This window comes from Triticum aestivum, chromosome 3B, assembly GCF_018294505.1.
Source record: "Triticum aestivum cultivar Chinese Spring chromosome 3B, IWGSC CS RefSeq v2.1, whole genome shotgun sequence".
Lineage (NCBI taxonomy): Eukaryota > Viridiplantae > Streptophyta > Magnoliopsida > Poales > Poaceae > Triticum > Triticum aestivum.
In genome coordinates, this window is record NC_057801.1 from 686,050,185 (window position 1) to 686,058,756 (window position 8,572).

Sequence of the window (8,572 nt, forward strand, 5' to 3'; positions counted from 1 at the left end):
CCTGCCTCTCCACAACTTGAAGGCAAGCATTCTGAACCCTGGCATAATATTTTTGTGTGTTGTTTGACACGATTATAACACCACCCTAATACGGAGAACTCGTTATTTTATGTGGTGATACGATCATTTGCATGAATGCATATTGGAGATTTCCTTGCTGTATGAAATGGATATACTTGTGATGGTAATCGTCCTCATATGCCTTGCATGCCTGCCGGAAAGAAATACGGGAAAGCCTCTTCGTCGGGTAGGCATGAGCTTGTCCCCGGTCTTCGTCGAGACGGTTATGTCCGGTATGGCATAGTAAGGTATGATGAGTGGTGATTCTGTTGGTTGAAATATAGTTGTTATACATATATGCAGGGAAATTTTAAACCTCCTGAGTCAACCGTAGATCGAGTCTTGTTCCAGTAACCCCCATACTTGTTTCATACTACCACTTGTCCCAGCCACAGGTAGGGTACAGTTCAGTAAATTGTCAACCCCTTTCTTGGCACACACCATACAGAGAGGCCATGGTGGAAGATACCGGCTGCATCCAGTAGGCAGGCCACCTAGTCCGGGGGCATGGGTGTTTCCGGTTGGGACCGAGAGGGGGGCACCCCTTAGAGCGCGCGATATAAATTTGATCCCATGCTAATCGAGGTTGTAGCCTCCCCACTTAGAGTTTTGCTTAACAAGTGTCGTGGGTGATTCCAGGCGCCGGTAAGTTAAGCTGGTGTGTGCGGGTCAGGTGTGTTTTCAATTAAAAGGCTGTAGATGGAATTAGTCCCGATGGACTAAAGGAATCCATTACTCGTGGGTAAAGAGTTAACCCTCTGCAGAGGTCAAATCTATTCGAATAGCCGTGTCCATGGTTAAGGACTACAGTCTGGGATGGGTCAAGTGTCGGTCTTCGGAGGAGAAACTGCTAAACCAGAACATGGATCATGACGTGTGACTTATGATGATTATGATTATTATTATCATGGGCTAACTCTTTATATTATTTGAAGTATTGAGTATCCGTGGGACGGTTCAACCTCCTGGGTATTCATTGGGATTGTTTTCTTATAAGCCCTTTATGTGGTGTCGCTGAGACGCCCGACTGTGGCATGCTTGTTATTTCTGTTATTTATAAGCCCTTTATGTGGTGTCGCTGAGACGCCCGACTGTGGCCTGCTTGTTATTTCTATTATTTATAAGCCCTTTATGTGGTGTCGCTGAGATGCCCGACTGTGGCCTGCTTGTTAATTATCTACTCTATAAGCCCTTTATGTGGTGTCGCTCAGACGCCCGACTGAGGCATGCTCGTTATTTACTATCCTTTCGAGGCATCGCTTCAGACACCCAATCGCTGCTTTTTATTACTACTCTGTTATTGCACATTCATGTTGTATATAAATAACCTGCTTGCATGCCTCAGGGATTTTATTTTATGACTGACGTTGTGATCATAGAATATTTCAGAGCATGATTATCGTTTGTGATATTATACCCGTGTTCAAAATGTTTGCGAGTACATTCAAAGTATTCACTGGCTTGTCCCTGGCTATTGTCTTGGCCAGATTTCTTTCTTGGAGAGGAGCGTTGCGATGTCAGCCCCGGAACCCACGCAATGGTGACAACAGCCTCGCGAAGATAGGAGTTAACCTGGTCAACTGTTCCTGTGGGAAATGGAGTCCCATAGATGCTGATGAACCACAAACCACTTCCGCCATCAGCCACTAGAAACCAATTGTTGTACTCATAGGCTAGAATGGTCTTGTACTACATATTTTGTATTTTGCTTGGAAATGTCTGTATCAAGTTGGTGCCTCATCAGCTAACAATAATCCTGGGGCTGGTGAGCACAAGGACCATTCTTTGGGAAATCAATACCCGGAAAACCGGTCGTGACAAACTTGGTATCAGAGCCAGGCTGGCCATTGGCTAATCCTATCTTAGCCAGGTCGAAAAACCTAGGTTAACCAACCCACCAGACCTTAACCTAACCCCGGCCAAGCTTCTCGTGTAAGATAGCCACACCAAGTGACCCCGACAGCTTTTGGCAGTCGGTGCCCAACCTATCAGCCTAGCCTGTCGATCACGCGCCAGTGACCGACAGCTAAATTGTCTCATTCGCAAGCGTGCGAAGGAAGACTCCGTCCCCTTTTTCCTATAAAAAGGACACGCTAGCCTCAACCCAGCATAACCCAGCCTTTTCCCGCAAATCGAGCTAAAATGCCTGGCCCCGTCGTGCACAATGAGACCACAGCAACCAACCTTGGAGGTTTTGTGACCGTGCTCGCAAACCTCACCCACCGTGCCTTTGCATTAGAAGAGCCCCCAGAGTATGTTGTGTACCAAGGACCCATAAGCGGTGAAAGCCGTCAATTCTGGGCCACTGTGCACGTCTATGGTAGGGGTCTATCGCCCGAACGCCCCTACCGATTCACCGGAAGGACGACTTCCTTTGAGCCACAAGCCATCCAACTAGCGGCTCGAGAGGCTATAGTTCAACTCCGGCACTTGTCGCCCAGAGTTAACTGTCGCTCGTTCTACTACTACCCCAGTCGTGATGGGTATGGTAGGCCACCCCAAGTTGCCAACGGAGATCACGAGACGGATCCTGCTTTGTTGCATCTAGTGCGCTATGTAGGTGCACTAGAGGAACTGTTCGATCAAATCACCCTTGATCTGATCGCAGCTCGTGGAGAGCTGGTCCGCCGAGCCCCGGCGAGAGGAGAAGAAGAACCCGACGCCAACAACCCAGTCGTGATGTTCGGACACCCAATCAAGTCCTTGAGGTCTGCCCCAGCCATCGACCAAAATACTTTGGTGTCCCCAGAAGTGCTTCGTCGCCTTTTGGGAACACGCTCTAGCGGGATTGTGGCCAACAATCCCCGGGATAGTCATCATCGCTACCCCGACCCAGCAGCTCCTCAACCCCCTCCAGCTAATCCCGATGGTGAAACCCGTGGAGAAGCCTCGACGTCCACAAGGCAGGCCCGCTTAGATATTAACGAGGTAGACTAAGTCACTTGAGTAGTACCGAGTCTTAGTATGCCCACACCCGGTAATTATGTAATCTTGCATCGCCTTGTATTAACGCATCCTACTTGTGTGCCTCTGTTTTGAATAGTAGCCTTGCATAAACATGTTAGATTGCGGTTGCATTTTCAATCCCGGGCACAACTACCAAAAAACCACCCTGACCACACCCACAGTAATGCGTCACTTTTGTGAGATATGTGTATCTATAGCGTTGACCCCGACCCCACAGAGCAGAACCGACGGACTAGTTACTCTTCACCGCGGTAAAAGACCCCGCCCAGGTGCTACATAAAAGGCCATCTCCTGACCTTGCCAAGTACCCCTCACCTTGTGCACAACTCTCACAGCCATTTCTCTACCATGCCGAGACCCAACATTTATCTGAGAACTCCAGATGCAACCCCAGGTAGTTTTGTTAAAATTTTGTGGGACTTTACCTGCAGTACCATGAGTGTCATCCGTCCACCCCAGTACGAGTTACTCAAATCGAGGATCACACCATCCACCTTGAAATATTGGGCAGTGGTACACATCCCTCCCACAAACCCAAATCAAGATCCAACGGAAGTCTCCTTCGTGGGGAAATCTATGCCAACTCCGCATATGGCCATAGAAGCTGCTGCGTATGAAGCACTTACTCGCCTTCGATTCGCGGTGCCCTATGCCAGCGATCGGGGGTATTATTACTTTCCGAGTCGCGCAGCACCCGGAGAAGTAGCAACTTTTCCCGGTGGACGAATCGAGAGAGACCCAGTACTGGCCAACCTGGTCCAGTATGTCATCGCTCAAGAACGTTTGACCCAGCGAGTGATGGGTTATCTCCAGAGCCTCGCTGATTTGAATCCTCAGATCGCCATTGGCAGACCATTGAGGCCCGACCAGGAGAGACGCATTCACCGACTCGTCAATCCACTTCCTCCGATAGAAGAAGAGTGTGCCCCAATTCCAGAGACGTTTTCTCAGGACCCTGTCCATTTACCGTTGTCATCGTAGACATCACTGCTATGTTTATTAACTCAGCTTTTATCTTTGTGTTGCAATTTACGCTTGGTATCCTAAATTTGTGCGATGAATTAAATTCTTAGTTCCAATCAATGTGAGAAATTTTTACTGTGGTAAATTTTTACTAACTGTTTTCACTCTCGGTAAATCCTGAAGTGAGATGTTTCCCTGTGTTGTTGCGGCATGTGTCTCTCCACGACATAGGTTTTTATTCACGCAGCACCACGACAACAGACTCACCACCACAACCACTCGACCACTCGCACATTTTTGCACCTAACTGATCACCTCACTAGCACCACATACTCTGAAGGAGGGATTTGTGGGAAATTATTCGGGAGCAAGTTACCACCAGCACTCTGACAACAGTTAGGACCCGACACCACACTTACTCCGCATGATCCCCGCCACCGCGGGGAGCTAACACTCGAGTGGCCGCATCGCGACGATCATCGAAGATCATCACGCACAAGAGCACCGAGAACCCCAGCAACGCCGCCAACCCTCCACACACCAGGATCACGTACCAGTCCGGCATCACCTCCGCCATTGGAGCCTCGACTCGAGCTCCTGCAAGCAAAAATGGAGGAGAAGGAAGGAGAAGAAGAAGCGAAGCCAGGTGTGAGGAAGAATAAAGGAGCACCTCAGCCGTTTTATAGCTCGAGATCGATGTACAGTGGGCGAAGTCCACCAGTGCCGCTCGTCGCCCGATCACCGGTGTTCGGAGGCGAATCCGCGAGTAGTGCCGACAGTGCATTGGCCCACGAGGTGAGTGCACACTGCGCCGGCAGCTAGCACGCCGCGCACTACCGCAGTACGGCCTAGATGCCCTACGCGCTAGCCGTCGCCGGTGGAGAAAAGCGCGGGAAAGCATGCAAGAGAGAGGGAGAAGAGAGAGCCAGAGGAAGAAGAAGAGACCGACAGTGGGCCCCGGGTCCACCTGTCAGCCAGAGAGAGCACTGTGCTCTCGGGTACGACCAGTGTATTTTAGTAGTTTAGATTTTTAATCAAAATTTTACTGTATCTAACAGTAGAATTTACCGTAAAATTTCTCCATGCAACGCCAGCATGCCACACTGTAGTTTTGCACCACTTATTGCTCACTCACTGTAGCCACATCTTAATTACATAAGTATGATGGTTAATTTTGTGAGATTATTTTTTTGAAAAGTAGGAGTTTTTCTTTTCTAAACAGCCCTTAGCAAATCTCGAGGACGAGATTTTTCTTAAGGGGGGTAGTGTTGTAAACCCCCAAAAATTTAACCATGATTTGTTTATTAAAATTCTGCCAGGAAATTAAATTTTTATTTTTTGGGTTTATCTTTTAATTTCAGAACCTTTCTTTTCTTTGATATTATGGAGTTTTTGCCCCAAGTGAAAACTTTTCAAAAAAATGTTGTTGGACTTGTATACCCTCCCTTGAAACAATGCTTTTATCAATGGAGTTATTTATATGATTATTTTCCCTGAGCTTTATTTCTTTTAAAAATGATTTTATAAGCTTTAGAGCCACTTTTGCACTGCAACCCTTTTATAAATTTATTTAAAAATTCCACCAAAATTTGGGGATGACAAGTGATGTTCCTAAATCATTTTTATGCAAAAAATATCATTTAGTCATTTGGAGATTTTGAGCTCTACACTAAATTTTCCAATCTAGTCCAGATGGCACTTTTTGCACTACAACTCATTTAAATATTCTTTTAAAAATCCCACCAAAATTAGGGGAGGTCAGTAGGAGTGTATTACTCAACTTTGTGCAAAAAACCACTGATGTTCTTTGAAAAATTTGAGCAAAACATCCTCTTTTGCTCTCTGCTCTAGTCTGGCTTTTTTCTACAGCAACTCTAATTTTTGTTGCTCTAATGCCCATGATCCTTCTCTTGCTTATCAACCACCCTGCAAAACCCTTAAGTCCAGGAGAATGGACCTATTGAAGTATTTTTGGTACATGAAACTATGCCTTTACCTTTCTGTCCAGAATTGGTTTTCTCAAAAACTTCCACTAACAAGTTTCTGTCTTTGCCAAACTAACCTTACCACCCTCTTTTGCATCTAAAGAGACACTAGTCTGGAGAGTTTGGCCACCCCAAGAAATGCCTAGGTGCTCTTGGCATTTTGTCAAGCACCTTGTGTGCATGGTCAGATTTGACATAAGTTTTAGTTTGCACACTGGACATGCTCGCTTTGCCTAACCACCATGTCCACTCAACTCCTATCTACCACTAACCTAGGCCTGTTTACTACCAGCATCATTCGTGCTCTCTAACACGCACTGGCATTTCGCCGAGCACCTGGTGGGCGTGCTCTGGGCGCGGCCAGAGCGCGTGTTTTGCACGTGCATGCGCCCGAGTCGCCGCGTCTCGTTGCCGCCTCCCCCGCGCCCGTTCTGATCCTCTCCCACTCGCAGCCAACGCGCCCGACCCCTCCCTCGTTGCAGAGACGCCCCTGGAGCTCCACAGCGCCGCCGTCAGGTCGACCGTGGCCACTAGCGGCCGGCCACAGCACGCCCCTGCCCTGGACGGTGCCGCCTGAGCCACTCGCTCTCGCCAGCTCGCCCCTGGAGCAGTTCCCGCTCGTCCGCTAGCCCTTGCCGCCATCCCCAGCCTCGACACGTCGTTCTGCGAGCTACAAAACGGCGGTTCGCCGATCTTATCCGCGGCCGCCGTCGGAGCCGACCTTGGCCGCCTATATAAAGGAGCCCCGAGCTCGTTTAGTCCCTCAGGCAGCCTCGTGCCATTCCCCTAGGGCCCCCACAGCTAGCAGACGATGACGGGAGGCCGTCTTCCTCGCCTCCGGCCGGTTCGGCCGCCGCCATGCTCCGGCTCCGTTTGTCGCGAGCAGGCCCTTCCCCGCCCTTCTAGCACCACCACCCGACTCCACTTGGTCTTGCGGAGCCTCCCAAACCCTCAGCTCCGTCGGGGAGCCACCGTAGCCCAAACCCCCAATCCACCCGTAGCCGCCGTCCGCCGCAGAGCTCGCCGCCGGTGACCCCTTCGTCCCGACCTACCTAACGACCACCGGGAGGACCGCCCCGAACTGGCGGATCCATCCCTGCCCTCCGGAGCCCGTGAGGAGCCGCCAATCGCCGGCGACGATCGCCGGAGCCCCGCCCCTGTTCGTCCAGAAGAGGAAGGAGGCGGGAGCAACTGGTCAAACCTGACCAGTGGGCCCCCTGGACCCACTGTCAGTGACCCAGCGCCGGTCCACGCTGGTGTAAGTGGAGGCGCAAACACAAAGTACGTCTTCGACGTGTATTTATTTTGAAACATTTTCTTTTGTTTTATGTTTTATTTAAAATCGGAACTTTGACTAAACTTTGACTGGGCATATCTTTCAAAATAAAACTCCAAATGAGTTGATTCTTTTTCCTACATCTCTCAAATTTGGTCTAGTTTATTTTCATATTTATTTGAAAAAAATTCAGACAAATTTTTGCACTGTTTTGAAACTATGGGTTGATTTGAATATGTTCTAAAATAGGATTTTTGGAGAGAGAAGAAAACTATCAAAAGTTTTGGGAATGCACCCTGCCTCTCCACAACTTGAAGGCAAGCATTCCGAACCCCGGCATAATATTTTTGTGTGTTGTTTGAAACGATTATAACACCACCCTAATACGGAGAACTCGTTATTTTATGTGGTGATACGATCATTTGCGTGAATGCATATTGGAGATTTCCTTGCTGTTGGAAATGGATATACTTGTGATGGTAATCGTCCTCGTATGCCTTGCATGCCTACCGAAAAGCCTCTGCCTCGGGTAGGCATGAGCTTGTCCCCGGTATTCGTCGAGATGGTTATGTCTGGTATGGCATAGTAAGGTATGATGAGTGGTGATTCTGTTGGTTGAAATATAGTTGTTATACATATCATGCAGGGAAATTTTGAACCTCCTAAGTCGACCGTAGATCGAGTCTTGTTCCAGTAACCCCCATACTTGTTTCGTACTACCACTTGTCCCTGCCGTAGGTAGGGTACAGTTCAGTAAATTGTCAAACCCTTTCTTGGCACACACCGTACAGAGATGCCATGGTGGAAGATACCGGCTGCATCCGGTAGGCAGGCCACCTGGTCCGGGGGCATGGGTGTTTCCGGTTGGGACCGAGAGGGGGCACCCCTTAGAGCGTGCGATATAAATTTGATCCCATGCTAATCGAGGTTGTAGCCTCCCCACTTAGAGTTTTGCTTGACAGGTGTCGTGGGTGATTCCAGGCGTCGGTAAGTTAAGCTGGTGTGTGCGGGTCAGGTGTGTTTTCAATTAAAAGGCTGTAGATGGAATTAGTCCCGATGGACTAAAGGAATCCATTACTCGTGGGTAAAGAGTACACCCTCTGCAGAGTTCAAATATATTCGAATAGCCATGTCCATGGTTAAGGACTACAGTCTGGGATGGGTCAAGTGTCGGTCTTAGTGTCGGTCTTCGGAGGAGAAACTGCTAAACCAGAACATGGATCATGACGTGTGACTTATGATGATTATGATTATTATTATCATGGACTAACTCTTTATATTATTTGAAGTATTGAGTATCCCTGGGACGGTTCGACCTCCT